The sequence below is a fragment of the Rattus norvegicus genome, chromosome 5 (genome assembly GCF_021556685.1).
Source record: "Rattus norvegicus strain SHRSP/BbbUtx chromosome 5, alternate assembly SHRSP_T2T, whole genome shotgun sequence".
NCBI classification, from domain to species: domain Eukaryota; kingdom Metazoa; phylum Chordata; class Mammalia; order Rodentia; family Muridae; genus Rattus; species Rattus norvegicus.
In genome coordinates this window covers 152,655,762-152,682,296 of record NC_141538.1, presented here as the reverse complement: position 1 = coordinate 152,682,296, position 26,535 = coordinate 152,655,762, and the positions used below count along the sequence as shown (strand labels likewise).

Here is a 26,535-nt window from a genome sequence, read left to right as displayed (position 1 = left end):
ATACAAGAGTAATAAGATGGGAGATGGGGGGCTGGGGATTTAGCTCAGTGGTAGGGGATTTAGCTCAGTGGTAGAGCGCTTACCTAGGAAGCGCAAGGCCCTGGGTTCGGTCCCCAGCTCCGAAAAAAAGAACCAAAAAAAAAAAAAAAAAAAAAAAGATGGGAGATGGGCCCTCTCACCTCTGCTGGGTCTCTGACACTGCTGAGGGATGATTTGACTGCTCCTCCTCCATGGACCGAGGAAGATGATCTTAAGCCATCTGTCTCACCGAATTTCTTTTGAATTTATTTGTTTATTTGAGACACGGTCTCATGTAGCCAAGGCTGGCCTTGAACGTCCAATCTTCCTGCCCTGTGTGCCCAGTGCTGGGATTAAGCGAGTGCCCCCACAGTCAGCAATTCTTTTGTTTTAGGGTAGTCTACTTCTCTATTTTTTTTTCTTTTTTCTTTTTTTCAGAGCTGGGGACCGAACCCAGGGCCTTGCGCTTGCTAGGCAAGTGCTCTACCGCTGAGCTAAATCCCCAACCCCTACTTCTCTATTTTTATTTTTGCTTGTTTACTTTTGAGACAGGCTCTCCTGTGAATGGTCTAGCCTTGGCTCACTAGGAGGCTGAGGATCTCCTTGCTTTTCTGATCTTCCTGCCTCTACCTCCCAAGTGCTAGGATTTCAGGCAAGTGCTGGTACACCTGATTGATGTGGTACAGGGGATAGAAACCAGGGCTTGGACATGCTGGTCAGGTGCTCTCCAAGTGAACTACATCCCCAGGCCCTAGTCTACCTCTCCGATGGGCTCTCGTGGCCCTCAACCCAGGGCAGAGGGGAATCACCAGCTTCTTTGACTTCATCATATTTCAGGGATATCTGTAGCCTCACATAGGAAACATGCCCAGTCCCCACAGGCTTCCAAAGCAGTCAGCACTATCAGGAGTCTCAGTAATTCAGGAAGGCCGAGGTTAAAGCTGTCACCAGAGGTTAAAAGCAGGCTGCTGAGATCACATGCCTCCCAGGCCGGGTGGACAACTACACCGGGAAGAATTCAAGCTAGAAAGGTTTGGAGGCAGCTGGAGATGGAGAGGGAGAGGTATTGAATAACAAGAAGGGATAACAGGTCTTTCCTCCTAGCCTTGTCCTGCTGAAGCCGTGACCCACATCCATGGACAACAACAGTTGGTGCCTGCCAATCGCCTCCCCAGACTCCGGCAAGGGCCAGCCAAGAGCCCTGTGGAGGGACCAGGACAGAGCAGCCAATCAGGAGCCCACAGTGGGAGGACACAGCCCATGAATGGGATGGGGATGGGGAAGGGCTAGCCTTTCTCTGGGCTGTCTTAACAAAGTGCCTGTAACTGGGGAGAGGAGGGGGCTTCAGTAAATGTACCAATACAGTGTTCTAGGACTGGGAGCTGAGGTCCTGGCATTGCAGGGCTGGTTCCTTCTAAGGTTCAATCTCTTCCGATCCTCTGGGTTTCTGGTGCCTCTGCTATAAGTTGGCTGAACACCATGTTCTCTAAGTTGATTGACACACCAAGTGCTCCCTTGGTCCTTGTCTCAGTTCCTCCTCCGTGCTTGTCTGTCTCAGGGTCCACAAACGTCCTGCTTATCCCGACACTAGTAGTATTCAATTGGGGCCCAGTTTGATGACCTCATCTTAATGTAACCATTTACTAAGACTCATTTTCCAAATATGGTCACAAGGATGGGGGATGGGAGACTCAGGACGATGTCTTTAAGGGGGCCACGATTCAATCCAAAGTGGAGGACTCCATTTAGTATCAGTGATGCCTGTCCCTATTGAGAGGTGCCTTGTAATTTTTAAATACTGACATCTAATCAACCGGAAGTAAAATTTTCAGCTGAAAAGTGGCCCCCAGATAGCCCCAAGGGTTTTCTAAGCTCTGACAATCGCCTGGTGTCTATGAGATGGATCAAAGGCTAACTTCTCACACAGCACATGATACCGTCCATAGTCCAACCTTTGCTCATCTTGAGGATCCCTCTCTACCGCCCCATTGCAGGACAACCCTGTCTGATTATTTACAGCTACGTCCCAGCCATGACACTGCTGCACTTTGTACCCCTCTGGGCCTTGGTGCATCTCTCTGCCTGCCTTGCTGTTGTGACTCCAGCCTGTGGAGAATTTCCTGGCCATCTTTCCAAGGCTTCTTCCTTGTCGCCACCTTTGTGAGGCCTTCCCTGGCCACCTCACCCCTTAAGTAAGCCTTGTCCTTCTGTAGGCCTCTGCCACGCCCAGAAGTTCTGTCTACTGTCAGAGCACATAGTCTGTTTGCAGCTATTCAACTACACTTCTGCCTGCAGTGCATGGGCTGGCTGATGGCCTCCACTGTTGGTCTTGAACACCGAACGCAACCTCTGACACATGCCAGGTACTTGATAGACTGCACATGCGTGTAAAATAAAACAAAAGCACATGCACTGTCTGTGCTGCTAATTAGTAAATGTTAGCCTACTTAATAAAAGTCAAATCCTAACCTGTAAATGCAGCCTAGGTTTACGTTCTAATACCTTCCGTCTCCAAAGCACAGATGTCCCAGATGAACTCTGGCCTGCCCCTCTCCTCCACTCTGCTCTTCTCATTGTCCTGGGTATCACATCCCCCAGGCACAGGAAGGCAGCCAATTATCTCCTGTGTCCTCTCCCATCCCATACTCTAGGCTTAAATGTAAGTCAGATCCACGGGAATAGGAGTTCTGTCCATGTTTCACTAGAGAACACTGCCCGATACACCTCAGGTTCTTCACACGTTTGGGATCCGAAAATGTAAGTGGATTAGGAACTCAGAGCACTGTGGTTGATAGTGTGGGCTCTGGGGGCTCCATGGGGAAAATGAGACAAGTGGGAGTGAATGATTGAAATTGTCAAAGAATACATTTGGAAGAAGTTCTTCTTGGTGTGGGTGAAAGACGGCTTAGTGGTTAATGTCATTTCATGCTTTTCCTGAGGACCCCGGTTCAATTCCCAGCACTCCCATGGTTGTTCACAGTCATCCTGAACTCCAGATCCAGAGAGCATCCGACAGCTTCTTTGGGCTTCTGTGGGCACTGTACATACATACTGTACAGTCATATATTCAGGTAAAAGACCCACACAAAATAAAAAGAAATAAATCTTTGGGGGAAACATGGGAGGCTGGGAAACAGGTGCATGTACAAAATGTTGTCCCGAGCAGATGGAAGGACCTGAGTCCGATGCCTTAGGATCCATTAGAGCAAGCTGTTATCCCTTCACCTTTAATCCCAGCACTCGGGAGGCAAAGGCAGGTGGATCTCTGTGAGTTTGAAGCCATCCTGGTCTACAGAATGAGGGACAGCCTGGGCTATGTGATAGAGATACCTTGTCTCAAACCTAATAGCTAGCATACAAGAGCCCCGGACACCTGCTTGCAATCCTCCTAATTGAGAAGGCAGAGACAGAAGGATCCCAGGGGCTCACCGGCCAGACAGTTTAGCCTAATCCTCCAGCCCTAGGTGGAAGTGCAGGGTCTATGTCTCAAAAAACAAAGTGGATTCTCCCGAGGCTGCCTGAGGCCGACATCTGTCCTCCACACAAACTCACAGACGTGCCCGAGCACCTGTATGGACATGTATGGTATACATACACACCAAAAATGGAAACAAATATACCTAAAAAGGAGGTGAACTATCTCGAATGGTGTTAATATGTCTTTCTATGTGAAGGCTTTATCATGCCCTGAGCTTTCTGAGGTGGTTTAGAAATTGCATTTGGGGCTGGAGAGATGGCTCAGCGGTTAAGAGCACCGACTGTGCTTCCAGAGGTCCTGAGTTCAAATCCCAGCAACCACATGGTGGCTCACAACCATCTGTGATGAGATCCGATGCCCTCCTTTGGTGTGTCTGAAGACAGCAACAGTGTATACATTAAATAAATAAATTAAAAAAAAAAAGAAATTGCATTTGATTTATTCTGTGACATTAAAAAAATAAATAAACAAAAGAGTGCAGACTTTGGACCCACAGTCTCTAAGTTGAAGTCCCAGTTCTGCCTCTTGAGCAGAGCAAGCAAAACCCTCCAAATGTATCAGATGGGCACCCCAGAGAGGAACTCGACTCTGTCCATCTGACCTGTCTGTCCAGTCAGCAGAGAGGTGTCTGGTTCACCAGTCAAATCCTAAGCAGGACACAGTAGATAGACCATCAGCTCAGAGCACTGAGAACGGCCAGCCCTAACCCCAAAGCAGGGGAAGCCTCTGAGGGGAGGGAGAACCTAAAGAGACAGCAAGGAAGTCTGCAGGCAGAGGCAGGGGCACGGGGTGCTGGAAATGGTAAGCCTGGTGCAGCTTGGGGAGACTGGGAGTTTGCCCTGGGTTCAAGTGGAAGGCAGGGACACTGACCCTGAGAGCAGGGAGGGACCTAGGGCAGAAGCTCCTCCATCAGGTTTAGGGGGAAGAGTGGACTCACAGGCACTTTTAGGCCAGAGATTCTACTCAACAGCTCCTGGGTGTTTTCCTTATAAATATGCAGCTTAGCATCCCTTAAGTAATCTGTAACTGACTTGCCTTTTGAAATTTTGTTTATTTATTTATTTTCAAAGTACAGGAGTTGGAACCCAGGACCTGGCACAGGCAGAGACAGGCGCTGTTAGGACTGTGTTGCTCTCTCTCCCTTTCTCTTTTTTGAGATTACTTACGTGTTTGAATAAAATCAGAGAAAACTCAGAGATTTGTTTGATATGTCGCAAAAATGATAGTATGTAAACACCTTGGTCTGCATTCTTTTACTCCTGTTTAAGGCATTTTAAGTTCTACTTACAGCTTCCCGCATGTCTAGCTTGCTGCATCCAGCTTGATCCAGTAACCCATAGCCCGTACACACTCCAGCTTACTTACACATTCCATTGCCCGCCCTGAACTGTATCAAAGGTTTGCCACTAGGTAGACTCTAAAAAGGACAGGCTTCCTGAACGTACATATTTTACTAGGTTAAAGAGAAAAGAAGATCAGGGTGGTGGTGGCACATGCCTTTAATCCCAGCGCTCAGGAGGCAGAGGCCAGCAGATCTCTGAGTTTGAGGCCAACGTGGTCTACAGAATGCCAGGACTGCTAACACTACCCAAAGAAACCCTGTGCAAAAAAAAAAAAAGGCATGGTAGGCGTGCTATGAATATTTTATTTTCAGATTTATTAGGTGAAGACAAATTGAGTTAGTCTATTGTCTCCCCACCCCCACCCATACCTGCTCTGGTCTAGCTTTAATCTTTCCCTTCAACAGATGAAAAGACAAGATGTGGGGGCATGCGCAGTTAGGAGCACAACCCAGACTAAGCCTCAAGGTCAGTGCCGTCCCACAACGCCACCCCTACCACACAGGTGGGGCCACGTGAGGAGCACCATGCGGTGGGCATCTGCTCTCCCTGGAAAATCAAGTCCTTAGTGAAAGGAAGGGGAGGGTGGGGAGGGCATAGCTATGATGCTCCAACATGGTGATGACACCACGAGTGGAAATTTTTTTGCAAATCTGCCCCAAAAATGGCTTCGCCCTGTGTTCGTTGGAGCTGCTCCCAAGCCACCTGCAGAGCGCACAGCTGCACCCTGGCGTTGTCCTTGGCGGGTCCCGGGCGGGGCGAGGATGGGAGAGCAGTGGCGTTTCCCGGGCTGACTTCAGGGCACAGCAGCCGGGTGCTGGAGTCGGAGCAATGGACTCCAATATCCCGCGGGCACCGTCCGGAATGTGGGTGCAGGTGCGAGCCGGGCTGCAGCATCCAGCATGCAGCACCCAGTACCCAGCACGCAGCACCTAGCTCGCTTCATTTGCCCCAAACCCCTTCAGGACCTGGTCAGCCCCGGCGGAGTCCCGCCGAAGCTTTCCGGCTCTCGGGTTGGGGGACCGCGGTGTTCACCCCAGAGGCTGGTAGCTCGCTCTCTGCACCCTGCAGTGCGGCAAAGGCCAGCGCCAGCATTTGAAAGAACAAAGCCGCCGGCCCCGCCCAGTCGCCTTTTCTCAGCCTAGAAACCTCCTGTCCTCTGGTCTTTGGTTTGTCTCCGGCAGCTGCCACCTTTTGAGACCTTGCTGGGGCCCGAGCTGGTTACTGAGTCACTACCCGGGCTGCATTGTCCTAAGGCATTGCGGGCTCTTTATGAGGAGTCCCGAACCAAGGTCACACGGAAACAGTGGTAAAATTGGGATAAGGGAATTCTCCCAGAAACCGACTTTAAAATGATAGTTTTGTTTAGTGTTGTGCAGACAGGATCTCTGGTAGCCCAGGCTGGACTCAAATTTATTAGGTAGCTGAGGCTGGCCTTTAACTCCTAGATTCCCCTCCCTCTGCTTCCAAGTCCTGGGATTACAAGTGTGCATCACCACATTTTAAGATTTAAAAATTGGCCACGTATATATGTTTTTTTTAAAGATTTAAAAGCTCACCTTTGCTAATCTTTAACCAGATCCTCTTCAAAAAGACGACTGAGGACAGGTACTGTGCAAATAGCCAAGCTGTTTCCCTCTGAGTCGGGAGTGTGGCGGGGGTGGAGGGTGGGGGGTAGGGGAGTGGGGGGGGTGGGGGTGAGGGTGGAGGGGGGTGGGGGGATGGGGGTGAGGGTGGAGGGGGTGGGGGTGGCAGCTGGTGAAGAGGCAGACAGGTGTGTCCAAGCCGGCCATTTGTATGAAGTACTTCTAACCTTGTTCCTTTCCTCTAGAGATGAAATGGTCACTTGTCAGGAAAAGGCAAACGGCCAATCCCCTCTGCTCAGTTCCACTTACAGGAAGGGATTGCCCAGATGTGTGTGGAACATCTTCTGAGTGAGGATACTTATTACTGCACTAGCCCAACGCTTACCGATGGAGTGGGGGGGGGATCTTAAACATATCAATAGAATTGATTGATTTAATTAGGACACATCCATCTAAAAGAATTCTCTGCAACCTTTTTTTTTTTTTTTTTTTTTTTTTTTTTTTAGAAAATCTGGCAAGTCTCAGAAACAGACCAACCAATAACGTAGTGAAAAACTGTCAAAATGTGTCTCTGATTCGCTGCCTCTCCCATAGGACAAAGGAGGACGTGCTTATAGTTTTCCCTTTAAAAAAAATCACACACAAAGCTGGGAGTGGCCGTATGTGTCTCAGTGTTTGGGAAGCCAAGGCCAGAGGATTGCAAGTCCCAGGTCAGTCTGGGTTACACAGTGTGACCTCTACAAACAAAAACATCACCTGTGAGCCTAGGTGCCTTTGGGATTCTGGTCCACGTGCACCCATTAGCAATGCAGAATTCAACTTGAAAAGTAGATTTACTGAAATCTCTGGCCTTTGGAACCAGTGCGTCTCCTTTGGGGAGTGTCGCTTAAGAAAGTCATTGGAATGAGGACAATGATTTAGGAAAAAAAAATCACTGAGATCGTGTAGTAGAAAATAATGTAGGGCAACTTAAAGCCCAACAATGGAGAAATAGGATTTAAAACCTATGGTATGTGCATACAATGTCTGTCATAATATCATAAAAGCAGTGTTTAAACAGATGCTTTAGGGATGAGGAGAAATGCTCACAAGGTTAAGAAAGGCTAGTTAGGGAACGGTGCTGTCTGCTTGGACTGCGATACCAATAACAACGTAAACAAATAGGGCTGACAGGTGGCTCAACGGTAAAGAATGGTAAAAGTGCTTGCCCCAGAAGCCCCGTTTGATCCCTGGATCCCACCGAAGGTGGAAGGAGAGAAGCAACTCCACACTACACGGCAGTCCACACACATGAGCGTGGGGGGGGATGGAGGGAGAGAAATAACAAATCTAAATAAATAACTGGGAGAAAAACATGCCCCAATTTTGTAAACAGTCTGTGACTGCTGGATAAAGAGACACAGTGATTTCTCTCTCCCTGAGTGATTTTCTTTTCTGCCCTTTTTTTTCCCCCCACAATGGACATCTTTGTCTTAGATAATTAAAAAGGACAAAGACAAAATGCTTAAAAATAAATACCCATGGTATTTAGGAAAATTAGACACACAGACACGTTACCCCAGCAATTCCACATCTAGAACCGCCCCCCACTGCCCCAGCTGCATGAGTGCCCAAAGCATTATTATTCATATTAACAAAAGACTATAAATAGCGCGTGACTCCTAACGATGATGTAAACAAATCACCAAGTGTCTGTAATGGAGAGTGTGGGTTGGCAGTTGCTGGAGAACCTAACTATGAGAAACAGCGCGGTGGGGAAAGCTTCAGGACAAAGCGATGTGATGGCTGCACACGCTAAAGGCTAAAGAAAAACCGAGTCTCTAGGCGACATGAAATTGTTAATGGCTGGAGGAGCAAGGGGACAACAAAGGCCAGTTTATCTTTAGTGTGTTTGCATCCTTTATAGAATGGAGTTCTTGGGCCAGCAGCAGGGCTCAACAGGTAAAGACGCTTGCCGCCAAGCTTGAGGGCCTCGTTTTGAACTCTGGGAGCTAGAGAGAACCAATTTCTGCAAGTTGCTCTTTGACTTCCAGACATATGCTGAATAGGGCGCGGGCGCGCGCGCGCGCACACACACACACATTTTTTAAATTAAAGCATGCTCTAATATCATTTGTGTAATTTATAAATAATAGTAATATGGGGGGGCAGTGAAAGGGCAGTGGGGTCTGAAGTGATGGCTCCGTCTCTCGTTGCCTTTGTGTTCCTTGGCGCAGGCTTTTTTCTTACATAACGCCCCTGTCTGCGCTACCTTTCTGATTAAAGCCGCTGCCCGCTGCACAGGAAGTCTGGGAGCTGCTCTGCTTTTCTGTCCTCTCTTGCTCCTCCACGAGCCGGCTCCGTTCTCTTACATAAGGACCCTGCTCACATGCACAGCACAGAAGCCCAAAGCCCCAGATGACACCAGACCCGCATTTCCTTTCACAGAATAAGATGAAAGCTAGGTGCTGGCCGCTGCTCTGGAAAGAGGACCAACGACTTGGATCCAGGCCCCACCCCTCCCTCCTGGGGTTTCCTGAGATAACCTGTAGGGGAGCTGGGGAACATGGCCCAGCAAGGTCCCGGCCTGAAGGATGCCAGCCAGGCTGCAAACTAATGATATCAGTGTAGCATCAAACGAGGGGACAATAAGCCCTGTCACTTGCCATTTGCCTCTGGGCTCAGCTTCTGCTAGCTCCCTACCCAGACAAAGGCTTTCACAGACTCTCTGGCCAGCCAGGTTTTCCAGAGAGAAAGTGACAGAAAGCCAGGCCAAATTGGCCTCTAGTGGCTAATACACATCTAAGGACATGGTCCCTTCCTGCAGGTGACCAAGAAAACCTCCCAGGGCTCCAGGCTTCAGCGCTACAGGGTCTTGTTTGCTCCCAAAGCTGAACGGAAGGCTACTGTTATATAAATGGGCGTTGACTTAGAGGCAAGAAATTGGGGTTTGTCCTGTCTCTTGTTTTGTGACTTTGTGGAGAACTGAAAGCCTGAGAGATGGGGACAGTCAGCGGTCTCCAGGAAGAAAGGAGGGTATGCACCCCCTCCCCCACCACGGGTGTCTCCCGATCCTAGATGTAGAAGCTGCAGGTTCTTCCTCCCTAGCAGCTGCTGCCTGTCGGTTTCCATGGCAACCAGGCCAAAAGACCAATTTGCCGGGGTTCAGGCTCTGAATCTTACCTTGGAACTGGGTTTTCAACCTGTCTTTCTAGAAGCCAGGCCCATAGCCACTCCCTGGAGACTGTCAGCATCCTCCCTACCAATGTGTCGGGACTGCCCACTCAGTGCCAGCCAGAAAGACATTCCCTGTATCTCTCCTCAGCGTGCCTCCTCAGCAAAGACAAAGAACGAGGCCTTCTACCCATTGATGATTTGTCTCCCTGGATGCTCTGGGTTACTGAGTTGGGGTCTGTAAGGATTTATGGCTTAGGGAACAGGTCACATGCCAGGAGGTCACTCAATGCCCCTCCCCCTTCCGGTTCCTCTGGCTCCTCTGTGCTCTTATTGGCCTATGGCTGGATCCAGAGTCCTGCTGTGTGGCCTGTCTGACTTTAGGAAGAGAAGACAGAAAACAAAAGAAAACAAAAACCCAGGAGACTGATTGTCACCTGCCCCGGATGTCGTTGTTAGTCAGATAGGTGTCAGAGACTCACAGATCTCTTCCTTGGATAAAATATATCGGTTGGGGATTTAGCTCAGTGGTAGAGCGCTTGCCTAGCAAGCGCAAGGCCCTGGGTTCAGTCCCCAGCTCCGAAAAAAAAGAAAAAAGAAAAAAAGAAAATATATCTACTGTGTCAACTTCTTCTGGGGCCGTTTTTTTAGCCACACAGCCAGGTTTCCTGAGGAAAGACTTTGGACTCCTAGTCTTTCTGCCTAAGCCTCCCACATGCTGGGCTAACAGGCATGAACCTCTTTCTATACTTCACAGCTCCCTGGACTCCTCAAAAAAGATGGATCTCCTAAAAGGCCTTCCACCAATAGCCAGCTAGCCTGGGCTACCTGGCAAGATCAAAACAAACAGGCCTCATACCCACTCATCATAATTATAGTTTATTTAGATCTGCTCCCTCCTCCCTCTGAGTTCCGGGAACCTGTGGGAATCCTCAGTCCCTGAGAAAATAACAGCGTCTGGTACAGGGGCGGGATTCTCTCGGTGCTTTTCCAGTGAGGAAGGAACAACGGGAAGGAAGAAGGAAAGAAATCAGGCTGAAGTTTCCCGCTGCCATTTTGGATGAAGAGATCCAGAACCCTTCAGGTCATGTGATGCTTCAAGAGCCTTGAGGTCACGTGATACGCTCGACATTTCCAAAGTGCTTCTGACTTTGCTAGTTTTCTTTGCTTCTCAGCACAACCAAGAGGTACACAAAGAAAGGAAACCCATGCCCTGTGGTTGAGAAACCTCCAGTGTGCCGGGAGGGACCTGTTCAAGGTCAGAGGGGAGCTGAGTTGCTGGGCTAAGCCTGGGTTCATTCTACTTCCTCCATCTTCTTCAAGTGTCCCGGGAAACATCTGGCACGAAAAGCGGGAAATAAAAGAATCCTGTGGCTTTTGTGGGGAGCCATTTCTTTTTAGGAAAGCCCGGTCCAGGACTCCAGATAAGGAACAATCTAGAATCACAGACGCAAAGACTCAGAGCCTGCAGAGCTGTGGTTTTCCACCATGTTTTTCCCACTTGCTCTTTTTCTTTGGGCGGGGACGGGGGTGGGGTTGGAGTTGGAGGTAGGGGGTAGGGTAAGGGTAAGGGGTAGGCTAGGGTCTAGACCTTGAACTGACAACCCAGCCATCCTTTAGTCTCCAGGTGCTGGGATAACAGACACACACACACACACACACACACACACACACACACACACACACACACGCCACTACACCTGGCTACCCCTTTGATTATGTTTTCTCTCTCTGAGCCTCAGTTTCCCGAGCAGTGACAGGTGCCCACTTCACGGAACTGTTATAGAATCTGTAGGGATCCAGGGTCAGAAGGGCTTGGTGCCCTGTTAAGTGTCCTATGCATGCCCGAGAATGATGAGCTTCATACTGTGGGGAGGAAAAGCTCCCCCCCTTCCCCTGCCCCCCCATTGCCAGCCGAGGGAGGGCAGAGTTCACTTCGTCACACAAACCAGCAAGGAGGTTTACCTGTACTCATGGATCTGTTCCACCTTATAGATCCAGCAGCTCTGGCCAACAGCCCCTCCCCACAGACTCTTCCGCCATTTTTCTACATAGTCTCCCACGTGGGGTGGGTGAGACACGTGATTCAAAGCTGGACACCAGCAGTCTTAATTGTGCCAGTAGGAGGTGAAGTTAAGTGTTAACCTTGCAGTGCCTGAGGGACAATGACATTTCTCAAGTCTCCAGAAAAGCCACTTCAGTCAGCACTGAGTTTTATCAGGCTTTGTGGAGGATAAAACAACGCCCCTGGCTGCCATGAAGGCTTGCACACCTCCCTGGAACTGGCCAGCCATTATCATTACTGTGTTATTATTCCTTTTATGTTCCCATTATCTAAAGCTGAGAGTTTAGTCTCTAGTCTCACCTAATTAACTTCCCAGCAGGCAGGAAGCCGTATTCCTCAGCTACGGACTAAGAAGTCCCCTCCAGCCAGCCAATGAGCAGCATCTGTCATGTGCCCTTACCTACCCTAGCCAGAAGCCAGGGAAAGGACTCTGTCTTGTTCACATAGGCTCTCTAGCAGCTAGCCCGGGTTGACATACTGTAGGCATTTACTAGCTCAGATGACTGCTGTTTAGTGTGTCCTGTGTTAGACCTTTTTAGACATGCATGGTCTCATGTGTCGAAGGCTAGCCTTGAACTCACTACGTAGCTGATGATGACCTTGAACTGACCCTTCGGCCTCTATCTCCCAAGAGCTGGGGTTACAGGTGCGCACCGCCATGCTGTGTTTATTCAGCGGTGGGGGTGAAACGCGGGGTCTTGAATATGCTAGGCTTCGTTTGAGCCTCTGAAGAGTGGAGGAAGCACTGGAGGTTCAGAGCTCTACCCCTGGGCTACCCCGGAATTCTGGAAGTAGAAAGCAGAAGCCTTTTCACTTTACAGTTGAGGAGACCAGCTCAGAAAGACAAAAAGATTCAGATGGCCAGGAGACAACAGGTTCAGCGTTGGCCAGAGGCTGAGAATCTTCCCCGTAGCTGGCCACTGCCATCTCCCTCCACAGCTGAATGTAGCTCAGGCTGAGGCAGAGCGGGCCTGGCGTTACATCCTGACTCTCTCAGATTCTTACCCTGTTTGTCTTGTCTCCGTGGCGTCCCTCAGTGTCCCAGCCGCAGAATACAGATTTCATCCCTTTTCTCTGCTGTCTTTCCTTGTCAACAGTGTCGGCAGCGGCAGGGTTTGGGGACTTGGGTTCACAGGTGCGCGGTGGCTAAAAGGGAAAATTCATAATGATTAAAATAATGAGGCAGTTGAAACCACCTCCGGCCCCACCTGTCCTCGGGGGAGCCTGACATCCTAATCTGGCCCTGGCCTGAAGACTCCCTCCCTCTGTGTGTGTGTCATTATGAAATGATGACAAAGATGCTGACCCTGCTGGAGACAAGGCATGGTGGGGGGTGAAGAGAAGAGGCTTGAGGGAGGGCAGGGGACTAGGACAGGAGATTAGAGGTGAAAAAGCAAGAACTTCAGGCTGACTCTAAAGCATGACATCATTCCTCTCAGGAATCTTCTCAGGGCATCCTAGGGCCTAGCACTAACCCCCTTGCCTGAGAGTCTCTGTGTGTGTGTGTGCATGTGGAAGGCAGAGATGCCCTCCGGTGGCCTTTAGGCACCTGATTTCTGAGACAGAGTTTTTCACTGGTCTGGAACTTTCTGTGTAGGCCAAGCTGACTGGCCAGTGAGCCTCCCGGGGTTCCATGGGTCATCACAAGTACTAGGCTCATGGACACACACCATCTTATCTGGTTTCTGGGTATCAAACCCAGGTCTTTGCACACTGTGAAACCACCTCTCTCTGAGTCATCTTCCCACCCTATCCCTCCCCCACTTTTTGTTTTTATTTGGAACAGAGTTTCATCAGGCAGCTTTAGCTGGCCTTGAACTCACAGAGGTCTGCCTGCCTCTACCTCCCGAAGAAAAGCTTACCCTGGGAGAAGCTTGCCCTGGAAGAAGCTTGCCCTTGGAGAAACTTGCCCTTGGAGAAGCTGGCCCTTGGAGAAGCTTGCCCTTGGAGAAGCTTGCCTCTACCATGCGCTCGTTTTCCTCTTTCAAAGAGAGAGAGCCTGAAGTCTGGGGAGTGGGGGATGCTGTAATTTACTGGTGAAACTCTGAAGGCTCCCATCCGGCACCCAGGAATGAAAAAGGTGAGAAGAAAAGAAGGGGGCTTGTGGCAGCTTGCAGGATGGCCGCTCTGTGTGTGGGAGACTCCCCTGGAAGACAGACAGGTCATGGGGAGCTAGGGAGGGGTCCTTTATCACTTGTTCCTTTAGGTCCAGGCATGAACTGCTAAAACAGATGCTGTCATCTAAGGATTCGCAGACTGAGCCAAGATAAAAATGGTATTTAGCAAAAGAGAGAAAAATGAATTCAATTCCCGGTCCAGTTCTGAGTTAGAGGCAGCCGTGGGCAGAATAGCAATGAGCTCCTTATTTTAAGCAGGCGGTGGAGAGATGAAAACAGAACAAGTGTTGAAGCAATCCAGGGTTTTTGCCATCGGTGGCTTTAAGACCACTCCTTAGGAGAGAGGAGTACGATCTTCACAAATGAACCCCAGGGACAACGGCATGGCTTACAGGCAAAGGGGCTTGCTGCCAAGCCTGACAGCCAGAGTTCGGTCCCTGGCATCTCCATGATGGGAGGAGAGAACTGACTCTTCCAAATTGTCCTCTAACCTTCATGGCATAGGCCTTCAATCCCAGCACTTGGGAGGCAGAGGCAGGTGGATCTCTGTGAGTTCCAGGCCAGCCTGGGCTACAGACTGAGTTCCACAATAGCCAGTTGGCTACACAGAGAAACCATGTCTCAAAAAACAACCTCCAAAAACCCAAACAAAACCAAAACCAAACAAAATGAACTAAAAAAACTAATCCCCTTCTTTCAAAATCATTGCTAGAAGAGACTTAGTTTTTCTCTTGGGGCTGGTGTCCAGGACAGATGCACTCACTCTAGCTCCTCTTTTGAGCTTTTGGATCAGAGCAAGACCCTCCCCAAACCAGGGCGTCTGAGAGTGGCTCCCATGGGAGTATCTGGGGCCAGATAAATTGCATACGTTATTGCGTCCAGACTCCGCCACCCCTTTTCTCTGTAACATTAAGTAAGAGTATTGGTTGGTTTTTACTGTCACTCTGACACAAACTAGAGTCACCTGGGAAGAGGAAACCTTGAGAAAACCACAGCCAGGCCTGGTGCTGCACACTTGTCATCCCAGCACTGAGAGCACTGGGGAGGTGGAGGCAGGAGAATTAAGAATTAAGGACAGGTTGGGGATTTAGCTCAGTGGTAGAGCGCTTGCCTAGCAAGCGCAAGGTCCTGGGTTCGGTCCCCAGCTCCGAAAAAAAAGAAAAGAAAAAAAAAAGAGTTCAAGGACAGTCTCAGGGACTCTTCAGCTTTCTGGCCAGCCTTGGATATATGAAATGCTATCTCAAAAATAAAACAAGGGATGTTTGCCTAGTGTGCATGAGGCCTTGAGTACCTCAGCACACATAGATGAAATGTGGTGGCACACACTGGGAATCCCAGCTACCGGCTGGTGAAGGCAGCAGAACCAGACATTCAACACCATCCTTGGCTACATAGGGAGCTGGAGGTCACTTTTGGACCCTGTCACAGATGACCTGAAAAATCCTGACTAATACAAACCTTGTCTCAAAAGAAAGAAAGAAAACAAACAAACCAATCAAAAAAGCAACAACCTAAAACAAGGGCTATCAAGATGACTCAACTGGTAAAGGGGCTTGCTGCCAACTCTGATGATCTGAGTTCAACTCCCAGGACCCACCTGGAAGGCGAAGACTGACTTCTGAAAACTCTCCTCTGACTTCCCGCATGTATGCTGTGGCACATGCACCCCCCCCCCACCCCATGCAAACATGTAATCTAGAAATTAGCAAAACAAAACAAAAAGTCAGCCATGAAGTACCTGCTTGGAAACCCAGCATTTGGGAGACAGAAAAATAAGATCACTACAGGGGTTGGGGATTTAGCTCAGTGGTAGAGCCCTTGCCTAGCAAGCACAAGGCCCTGGGTTCGGTCCCCAGCTCTGAAGAAAAAAAAAATCACTACAAATCTGAGGCTAGCCTAGTCTATATCACAAGTTCCAGGCCCATCAAAGGTATACAAGCAAGGTTGTGTTTTGAAGTAAGCCAAAACCAGCCACCACTTAAAAAAAAAAAAAAAGGTCAAGCAGTGGTAATATGTACCTTTTATCCCACCACTTGGGAGGTAGAGGTAGCCACTTCTGTGAGTTTGAGGCCAGCCTGGTCTAAAGAGTTTCAGGGCAGCCAGGGCTATACAGAGAAACCATGTCTTGAAAAGCAAAACAGAAGAAAGAAATAAGCCAAAAACAAAACAAATGGTATAGAGGCAGGATTTGAACACAGGCCTGTCTAACACCAAAATCCAGGCTTTCTCTGTTCCCAAGAGACTGGTTTAATTGTTACATAGCAAGGTCTCCCTGACGGATTTAGCACACAGTGCCCTGTCCCCAGCACCAGTATACCTGTCCTTCCTTCACTTCTGTCATGTCCTTGGATGTGGTAGGTTCTTTACTATTTGTGTTTTGAGACAAGGCAACACTCTGCAGCCCAGACTGGCCTCAAACTCACACAATCCTCCTGCTTCAACCTTCCAAGTATTGGTATTTGAATAAAAAACGACATACATAGACTCATATATTTGAATACTTAGTCACCAGGGAGTGGCGCTCTTAGAAAGATGAGGTGTGGCCTTGGAGGAAGTATAACTGTAATCTTTTCAAAACCTAATTTTAATGATGGTTCTTAAATGCTTTAACCTCCCTTGGAGCCCACCGCCCACCAGAGAAAGGATACAGGGGAAGTGGACCTGTTTAGAAAGGTTCTTTGGAACAACTCCCGTCTTTGTTGTCTGGAAATCAGCGGTTCAGTTCACAGGTCAGCTGCGGCAGCTTGATCCACTCGCAAACACTTTATGGATACACCAGCAGTCCAGTTTGGTAGAGCCAGGAGAGCAAACATGAATCAGCAGCGGTGGCATGACCTAGCAGAGACAGCCAGGCCTCAGCAGGAGGGACCAAGAGGGACGCTAAGAGAAGCGCTCAGCTGTGCCTTTCTTGAGTGCAGATCAACGAAGACGCAAGACCCACGAGTGTTGCACAGCTAGCCATACCAGCAAGCCAAGCTCTGTCTCCGTCACTGTCTGGCGAGCCCTAGTTATACCCTCCAAACATCGTTTGCCCTCCACGGGGCTTGCCTCAGCACGTGCGTGCATCTTTCTCGGCTGACCTCACTCCACCCATCAGCCCGAGTAGGTGGAGGAAGCCGCAAAAAGCTGCAGGACACCACCAGAAGGTTTTTGGTGTGCTTTTCTCTCTATGGCGTCTCCACAAATGCAGCTCAACTACGCAATGTAAGGCAGACCAATACATGCGTGTCGTTAGCATAGAATCCTCCATCTTGTGTCCTTTCATGTGCTTGCTTTAGCAGAACATCCTCTCTCCTGTGTCAGCTTCAGTGAAGCGTCCCTTCAAGAGTCTGCCTTAGGTTGGGGATTTAGCTCAGCGGTAGATCACTTGCCTAGCAAGCGCAAGGCTCTGAGTTCAGTCCCCAGCCCCGGAAAAACAAACAAACAAACAAACAAACAAAACAAAAAGAGTCTGCCTTAGCCTGTCACCTGTGTCCACGTTAGGAAAACACTCCTTCCTGTGTTTGCCCCAGCAAAACGCCATGCAACCGACTTTCCAAAGAGCCCTTAAGTTCCTACTTCAAGGAAGTGTGTCACTGTGGGTGGACTTTGATGCTTCAGAAGCTCAAGGAAGGCCTAGTGTCTCTCTATTCCGGCTGCCTGTCGTCTGCATGTAGAACTGTCAGCTACTTCTCCAGCACCGTGTCTGCCTGTGCACCACCATGCTCCCCACCATGACAATGGGCTAAACCTCTGAAACTGTAAGCCAGCCCCAATCAGACCCTCTGTCTCTTCACAGCAACAGTGGCTAAGATAATGGGGACTACTGGTGCCACTTTTGACAAATAACAACCCAAGAAGCTTCAGGGAGCCTAGAGGCTCTAGACTCTGCAGGGGTGGAAGGAAGAACAGGAGCAGGGCACCTTGGGAAGGAGGGGTGTCTGCCGAAGGTGGCATCCAGATCTCAGTACACGAGATGGGTCAGGAGGGGCTCGTTCACAAGGTAATTTCAGCATGGACAGAGCCAAGTGAAGAAGAAAAGAAAACAAGTGACTGGAGTCTGTGCTGGCCCAGCCTCTGGGCAGACCCATTCCACAGTGCCATGTGGCATAGGTTGCCTGTGTTTCTTCTGCCCCTTCATCCAGAAAGACCAAAGGATAAAGAAGGCTCGCCCACAGCACAAACACTGACGAGTCCAGGCAAGAGATTTTCAAAGTCACCTTAGGGAGATGTTTGCTCGGCTTGCTCAGGCTTGGCCTCAGTGGGGATTAGATGGGATCACACTTAAAAAAAAAAAAAAAAAACAAAAACAGCTCCTGCCAAAGCCTGGTGTGGTGGTGGGGTGGAGTGTGGGGGGGTGGCAAACACTCCCCGATATCAATAGAAATCTCTTCTTACAACTCTGGTAACACTATAAACTCCCCTGAAAATACACATTTGACCAGGACCTGATTTGCATGCAGTTCTGAGAGTGATTAGTCCTTGGGAGCCTACTGGACCGGGATTTGGGTACAAGCTCTAGGAGACAGACTAAATAGCTTTGCAACTGAACATTTGCATGCCTGAAGGAATGATGTGTTTATGGAACAGGAGTCAGCAAACCACAGAAGCCCAGAACTGAAAATAGATCAATATAGGATGCCCCTTTCAAGCACTGCAGAGGGAGTGGTATCCTGACCCCCAAGCCCCTGCATCTGTCCCTGGCAGCCATGTCTTGGGACTACCATGGACATGTTCAGCAGAGTCTTTGCCTGATGTCTTGTCTTCCCCTTTTCTTTTTGTGCACGTTTATATGTATGCATGTTGGTGCGTGTATAGATGCATGTGTATACACGCGCATGAGTCTGTGGAGGTCAGAGGTCAGCGTTGGACGTTCCTCGGGTGCCGCCTACCTTGTGTTTTGAGATGGCGGCCTTTGCACTAGTCAGAAGTTTGCCAAGCAGGCTGGGCTAACCGGCCAGGGGCCCTGTCTCCATCTCCACGCTTGGATTTCAGGCAAGCATCTGCCACCACACTGCCTTTTTACAGGGGAGATAGGGGGTGGGGTGGGGTGGGACTCATCTTGCGTACAAGCACTTTTCTGAATGAGCCATCTCCCCAGCCCCTGATGCCATCTTCTCTTTTTGCCACACTGAGCATCAAACCCCCGGCTGCAGCCATTCATCCAGGCGAGTGCTCTGCCTTGAGCTACGCCCCCAGGCCCATTGGCCTGATAGCAGAACTTACTGCTACTTAAACCCTTGCTCCAGATCGCCAGTCAATCTCCCCACAGCAGAGGATGCTCTGGCTGGGGGCGGGGCTTCTTCCTGCTCTCCATGCTACCGACCCACGTTTTAGTGAGCTAGCATTCTGGCTTCCTAGGACAATCTAGGGGTGTGGCCAAGCCCTCTCCTTTTCACCTATCGAGATCAATTTGTTTATGCCTCCGAGCCTTCTTGGAAGGTAGCCAGTAAATTCCGATATGCTGAGACTGAGATTTCATTTCTTATTGAATTCCTTTGAAATCTCTCTCCGGGGACTCTTCTGGAAGGGAGTAATTAGAAGCTGCAGTATCTACATGTGTATATGAAAGATAGCACACACACAGGCATGCATGCATGCACGCACGCACACCTGGGCACATGGGCACACGCACGCACACACGCACATACACGCACATGCCCACACACGGAGTATTTTTCAGGAATGGGGTACAGTCCTGAAGATTTAACCTAGAGGCCTTCCACATGTTAGGCAGGATCCTTTATCTCTGGACACGTCCCCAGCCACCCCATAAGTGGCCCAGGCTGGGCTTGAACCTGGAACCCTTCTGCTTCAGGCTCCCGAGTAGCTGAGGTGCTACAGGCCTGTGCTGCTAAGCCCAGTGTCACTACAGTATCTTACTTTACTTTAATATCCTTTTTCCTTATTTGCACATGTGTGTGCCCGCTTGTCTGTGTGCACACCATGGGTGTGAATGTGCAGGCAGAGTCCAGAAGTGGGCCTCAGAACTCCTGGAACTGGAGTCGTAAAGAGTTGAGAGCTGCCTATTGTGGGGTCTGGGAACAGAACCCAGGTCCCCTGCAAGAGCAGCAAACCCCTGAGCTGTCAACCCAAACCCAACTCTTTGTTTCCTTTGGTCTCCCAGGTTTGCCAGGAAGTCACCATATACCCGAGGCTAGCCTCTATCTTTTGAGACTCCCACTCTGGCCTCTCACATGCTAGGATTGTGTGTGTGTGTGTGTGTGTGTGTGTGTGTGTGTGTGTGAGAACCGCCATGTCTAGGCTGTTTAAGTTTTTTTCTGTAAAAGCCTCTGTAATGACGGAGTGTCCTCCCCTGAGGTCCACACATGAGGCTAGAAGTGTAGCTGGTTGAGGAAGGGCTTGCCTAGCGTGCTTGGCTCTCTGAGTTTTGTCTGTAGCACTGTATAAATTGGCCGAGGAAGGGCTTGGGGGTAGACACAGGAGGATCAGAAGTTCAAAGTCATTTTTGGCTATATATCAAGTTCAAGACCAGTCTGGGCTAGATGAGACCCTGCCTCAAAACAAACAAACAAACAAACAAACAAACAAGCCATGTTGAAACTATAACCTTATTGCTTGATATGATGACACTCAGGGGTGGGACTTTTGAGAAACAGTTTGGTGCATTAAAGATCATGGGGGCAGGGCTGGAGAGGTGGCTCAGTGGTTAAGAGCACGGACTGCTCTTCCTGAGGTCCTGAGTTCAAATCCCAGCAACCACATGGTGGCTCACAACCATCTGTAATAAGATCTGATGCCCTCTTCTGGTGTGTCTGAAGGCAGCTACAGTGTACTCATATACAATAAAAATAAAATCTTAAAAAAAAAAAAAAAAAAAGATCATGGGGGCAGACCCCATGACTGATTTGTATGCTTGTAGGACAAGGAAGGAATAGTAGATGTAACTCAGTGAAAGACTACCTGAAGGAAAGAAAGAAAGAGCTACGTCTCTCTACCATGTAAGAGATAGTGCACAGCAGCAAGATGGCAGTCATTGGAACTGGGTAACCCTCTAGGAGCCAACTCTACTCGAATCATTTTGTTTGTTTCTTTGTTTTATTTTTGGTTTTTCAAGCAGGGTTTCTCTGCGTGGTCCTGGCTGTCCTAGAACTTGCTTTATAGACCAGGCTGGCTTCGAACTCAGGCGTCCACCTACCTCTGCCTCCCAGTTCTGGATCAGAGGCCTGCACCACCACGCTGAGCTTCAACTAGGCTTGGGTTTGGCCTTCCTAGTCTTGCCAGCAGTGGACCTCAGTGGCTGTTTCTGCTCTTGCCTGTTATTAGGTTACTGCAGGCTGAGCTGAAGAAGAGTTGGGGTGGGAGCTGTAAACTGCAAGCGGGGAGCAAGCAGGGCTGAGATAAAAACACAAAGCAAGGGGAAAATAGGGACTTCAGGCAGAGAAGCAAAATGGAGAAGGCATAGCTCCCTGGGGTTTTCCCACAAGGACCTGGGGGGCTCTGGTCTGTTTCCTAGAGCAGCTTAGAGAGGGGTCTTCCAAGTTCTGCAGCTCCAGGTTGTGACCTGGTGAGCAGGGAGGTGAAACAACTCCCCAGCCTTAGCTGTTTTTCAAACAGGGAGCACCTTGACAGGGTTGGAGGATGCCCGGCTCTACCCTCATCGCCCAGATCTGCAACCCAGGGAGGAGAGGAATGTGGTGTGCCGGAGACAAGCTGGGCAGAGCATTTGCTCAAGCAGCAGATGAGGGTAGAGTCATCTGGAATCTGCCCGGCTCAAGGATATAGTGTCCTATCAGATAAGAGTCTGGGAGTTGGGGTTGGGGATTTAGCTCAGTGGTAGAGCGCTTGCCTAGGAAGCGCAAGGCCCTGGGTTCGGTCCCCAGCTCTGGAAAAAAAGAACCAAAAAAAAAAAAAAAGAGTCTGGGAGTTATCACCTGAGTACCAGTTGACCTGTGCCTCACAGAAGGGCAGCTTGGGAAAGCCTTAGGACACAGGGGACATTTTGATAGCGGAGGCCTTTTTGTGGTCAAAGCACTGAATAGAATAGAAAAATCAGTTTCTGCAAGACCTGGCCAGCCCTTGCTTGCTTTCTGATGCTCACCCAGCCCTGACAACCATTCCACCGCCACTGACCTTCACTCTGTCCCCGACAATCACCAGGCCTCTGACCCCCTCTCCACTCACTGTGGATCATTCCTGGTTCCCAACACTGAGAGCTACTGTAGGCTGAGGTTCAGAGCAGGAGTGAGGGTGTCTGCTCTGCAGGCATTACTTCATGGTGATGGTTGAAAACATAATAATCTGGTGGCTGGAGAGAGGGTTTGCTGCTCTTGCCAAGGACCTGGGCTCAGTTCCCAGCACCCATGTTGTATGGCTCGCAACCACCTTTGCGTCCAAGTGCAGGAGAATCTAACATCCTTTTACAGGGATCTAAGGGTCCCTGCATGCACAGCCACCTACACAGACTCATAAGTAAAGACAATAAAAATAAAATCTTAAAAGTAATGCAAGTCTGTATCAATATCAATATCTGGTCTTTAGAAAACATGTCCTGAGCTGGAGAGATGGCTCAGAGGTTAAGAGCACTGACTGTTCTTCCAGAGGTCCTGAGTTCAATTCTCAGCAACTACATGGTGGCTCACAACCATCTGTAATGGGATCTGATATCTCTTCTGGTGTGTCTGAGACAGCTACAGTATACTCATATACTTAAAATAAATAAATCTTTAAAGAAGAAGAGGAGGAGGAGGAGGAAGAGGAGGAAGAGTAGAAGAGGAGAAAATGTCCTTAGCTAAGTGATGGTGACACACACTTTTAATCCCACCAATCAGATCTCTGAGTCTGAGGCCAGCCAGATCTACATAACTAGTTCCAGGATAGCCAGGACTACACAAAGAAATCCAGTCTTGAAAAAAAATGTTGTCACATAAATCAAAGGCATGCCCGTATGTCCATGACTGAATATCTGCTACAAAGTGTGCAAGGGCATAGAAGGTGTTAAAGGTTCTGGAAGCTTCTACACAAAGTGAGAGGTTTAGGCAGGCCTCCAGGTGAAGAGGCCAGGTCTCAGAAGGGAGCCCCTAGGAATGGAGCAGCACCCGGCAGTCCTTGGGAGGACACTGGTCCCGCCTTCCTTCGTGGCCAGGCATAAAAAACACAGCACAATGTGGCGTAAGGGGTAGGTGACAGCAGGCCTAGCCTGTCTCAGGATCCAGCTCCTGTCCCAGGAACAAGTCTAAGAGGAAGACACAAGGCCCAAGCAGCGTCAGATTAGGTATTTGTGGGCCCAGTAATCTGGTCCCTGGCAGAGAGCACAGTCAATGTCTTCCTCTAGTATTGTGGTCTAGGAGGATGCTGGAAGCCTGGGGCCTCATGGAGAGTCAACAACCCTACTAAGGATTTCCAGTGCCAATAAATCCCCTTTTTTTCGTAGACTAGATGGGGTCTATATTTTGTTGTGACTACGGGCCCCGAACACGACCTTCTATTCCTTGAGCTTTGTACATACGGAGATCCCACACTTGACTATCCCCAGTCCCTAATTACACTGCCCACTCTGGGACGGGAACCCTGTGTTCTAAGGAAAACTTACACGACCACCCTTCCATGCCAACCAAACTCACCGTATTCATTGCTATGGTTTGGATGTAAAACATCCCCCTGCAGTCTCATGTGTTTGAGGGCTTGGTTCCTAGCCACTTGGTTCCTAGTCTTCAGTGTTTGAAGGAGCTGTGGGAACAAGCTGGTGGAAGTGGATCCCTGGGGGCGGGCCTTTGCAGGCGACACCTACTGCCAGTTCACATCCAAGCTCTCCCCTACTTCCAGATCCACCCCAGGGCTGAAGGAGCCATGCTAAGCCCCCACCCCCAACCCCCAGCCCTCCAGCCACCAAGCCCTCCCTACCATGACGGACTCTGTGCAGCCAAGGATCACCTGGGACGTCTGCCCTCTGCTCTATATCAGGCCTGAAGGAAGTTTTCTAAGAGCACACAGCTAGCAAGTGGGGATGGAGGGTTGAAGGCTGCTCTGGCCCCAGTGCTCTGGGATATGTCCCTGCTTTTGTGCACTGTGTCCCCGGCTTTCCACCAGCTCTCCCGTTTGCACTGGGTGTGACTCTTTCCCACAGAGTGACCGTCACTTAAGTCACTTGCCAGCCCTTGCCTATCCCTGCAGCCCTCAGCTTAGCACCATCCTAGTGCGGTCAGGGCATCGAGCTTCTCGTCCACAGTTGCGCTGCTGAAGCCTTCGTGACTAAGTCTGTCATTCCTTTCCTTCTTTCTAGTTCCTCCTCTTCCATTTTTCATGTGTACATGGGTGTGCACATGCATGTTTCTGCATATGTGTGGGTGCACATGTGTGCAAAAGTGGAGGCTCAAGATCCAAGCCAGGGCTTCTTCTTGATAGTTCTTCATTGAGGCAGGCTCTCTCAATCAAGCCTAGAGCGCATTGATTAGTCTTGCTAGGCAGCTAGATCAAGGGCTGCCACATCTCTGCCTTCCAAGGCTGGAATTGCAGGCAGGTTACCACACCTCTCCAGCATTCATGCTTCTGGGGCTGTGAACCCCAGTCTGCACGCTTCTGCAGCAAGCACTTTAACCTCCGAGGTGCCTCCCCAGCCTGGATTCCTTATTAACTAATTAATTAATAAAAAACAGGGTCAGGATTAGCGACTGGACACTATATTCCCTTTAAATTCTGCCAGATTGATTCAGTGAAGTCAGACAACATCCCAGGTAGGAGAGAGGACACAGCCAATCCCCATGTGACAGCATCAGCCCACAGAGAGGCACAGGCGCCGGGGGCTGAGGCCGGGTCTCCACAACATTAGTCACTGTCTGCCTCCCCTTCCCAGGAGGCCCAAAGGATGAGCCTCCAATTATGCCGAATTGATGAGGGACTTCAGGATGATGTAACGGTGAGAGAGTCGATGTCAGAGGATAAAGCAGGAGATCAGAACCACTGAGCCCAGAGGAAAACCAGGAAGGGCCTGGTCTCCAGGGAGTAAGGAGTCAGGTGGCAGGGCGACGACGTCAGTCTAAGGCTTGGGGTATCTGGGATCTGGCTCTGGTCCTGGCTGTCCAAAGAAATGAATGAAAAGCAGTGTGGCCTCTAATTTCTCTAATCTTCGATTTCTGCGTCCAAAAATTGAGGTCCCTGTGTGTGTGTGTGTGTGTGTGTGTGTGCGCGCGCATGCATGTGTGTATGTGTGTATGTGTGTATGTGTGTGTGCATATGCTATGTATGTGTGGGTATGTGTGTACATATATGTGTGTTTGTACGTATTCGTGTGTATGTATGCGAGTATGTGTATATGTGTGCATATGTGTTTATGTGTGTGAGTGTGCATATGTGTTTATGTGTGTGCGTGTGTGTGTGTGTGTGTGTAATCCAAACAATGTATACAAAGAAATGTATATGATGCTGGCGGTGGTGGCAGACATTTTTTTTTCTTTTTTCTTTTTTTCGGAGCTGGGGACCGAACCCAGGGCCTTGCGCTCGCTAGGCAAGCACTCTACCACTGAGCTAAATCCCCAACCCCGACAGTTTTAATCACAGCAGGTAGGAGGTGAAGACAAGATCAGGAGTGGCCAGGCTCATCAACATAGTAAGCCTGAGGATATCCTGGGCTATAAGAGACTGACCTTGTCTCAAGAAGAAGGAGAAGGAGAAGGGGAAGAAGAAGGAGGAGGAGGAGGAGGAGGAAGAGGAGGAGGAGGAAGAGGAAGAGGAAGAGGAAGAAGAGGAGGAGGAGGAGAAAAGGAGAAGAGGAAGAAGAAGAGGAAGAGGAGGAGAAAGAGGAGGAGGAGGAGGAAGAGGAGGAGGAGGAGGAGGAAGGCGGCGATGAGATGGACAGCCTAGGCTAGTGAGATAGCGCAATTAGTAAAGCTTTTGCTTTTTAAGGATGGGGACCTGAATTTGATCCCAGAAACCATCTAATAAATAAGCAAGGCTAGTTGTGGCAGCAGACTTTTAATCCCAGAGCTAAAGAGGTGGAGGCAGGCAGATCTGGGACTCACTGCCATCCAGCCTAGCCTACTCGGCCAGTTCTAGGCCATTGGAGACCCCTGCTAAAACCAAAACTCAACATTGTCCTCTGGCCATGACACACACACACACACACACACACACACACACACACACACCCCACATCTTTAAAATCCTTAAAAATATATGTATCTACACACACACAAAAACTTTTGTAAATAATACTAGAGAAATACCCAGGCAGAGCCTGTTGCACGTACCCTGTGGATGGGTGAGTCCTGAAGGAGCCAGGGTTCCACAGTAACCCCACGCTCCTTAGATACACTTCTGTTGTTGCTGTTACAAAGCACCATAGCCAGCTTAAGGAAAAAGCAGTTTGTTTTGGCATAAGGTCCAGAGGGAGGAGTCCATCTTGGCCAGCAGCAGGTACAGCAGCAGGAGCAAGAGGCTAAGAGGTCGCACCTCATAATCCTAGCTCTGGGGGTAGAGACCAGCAGATCCCTGGGCTCACTGGCCAGTCAGACTAGCCTACTTGTCAAGTCCCAGACTGGTGAGGAACCCTGTTTCAAAGAAAGAGAAACAGAGGGGGAAGAAGGGAGAGAGTTAAGGAGGGATGTTGGCAGGGAGGAAGTAGCGGGGGAAGGAAGAAGAAGGAAAGGAGGGAGGGAGAAAGGAAGGAGGAAGGGTGGGTGTTTGGAAGGTACTTGTGGAAAGACATTTGATGCACTTTGTCTTCCTCTGACTCTCTATCTCTCTCTATGTCTGTGTGACTCTCTGGCTCTCTGTCCCTTTGTCTCTCTGTCTTGGTCTCTTTCTCTCTTTCTCCTCTTCCTCCTCTTCCTCCCCTTCCTTC

The 26,535-nt window shown here is 49.6% G+C and overlaps 1 long non-coding RNA gene across 5 annotated transcripts; it reads right to left on the bottom strand.

Annotated features, from left to right (window-relative positions):
- Positions 1-10,441: 10,441 nt before the first annotated feature.
- LOC102546373 (uncharacterized) lies at positions 10,442-26,315 on the bottom strand. Of its 5 annotated transcripts, XR_015621216.1 has the most exons (4): positions 25,943-26,207; positions 16,419-16,592; positions 12,646-12,786; positions 10,442-11,011 (listed from the first exon to the last, which is right to left on the bottom strand). It is a non-coding gene; the product is annotated as an uncharacterized LOC102546373 (long non-coding RNA). The 5 variants fall into 5 exon arrangements; XR_015621219.1 differs by lacking the exon at positions 16,419-16,592 and having other exon boundaries at positions 25,943-26,315; XR_015621215.1 differs by lacking the exon at positions 25,943-26,207 and having other exon boundaries at positions 16,419-16,863.
- Between the last annotated feature and the right edge of the window lie 220 nt (positions 26,316-26,535).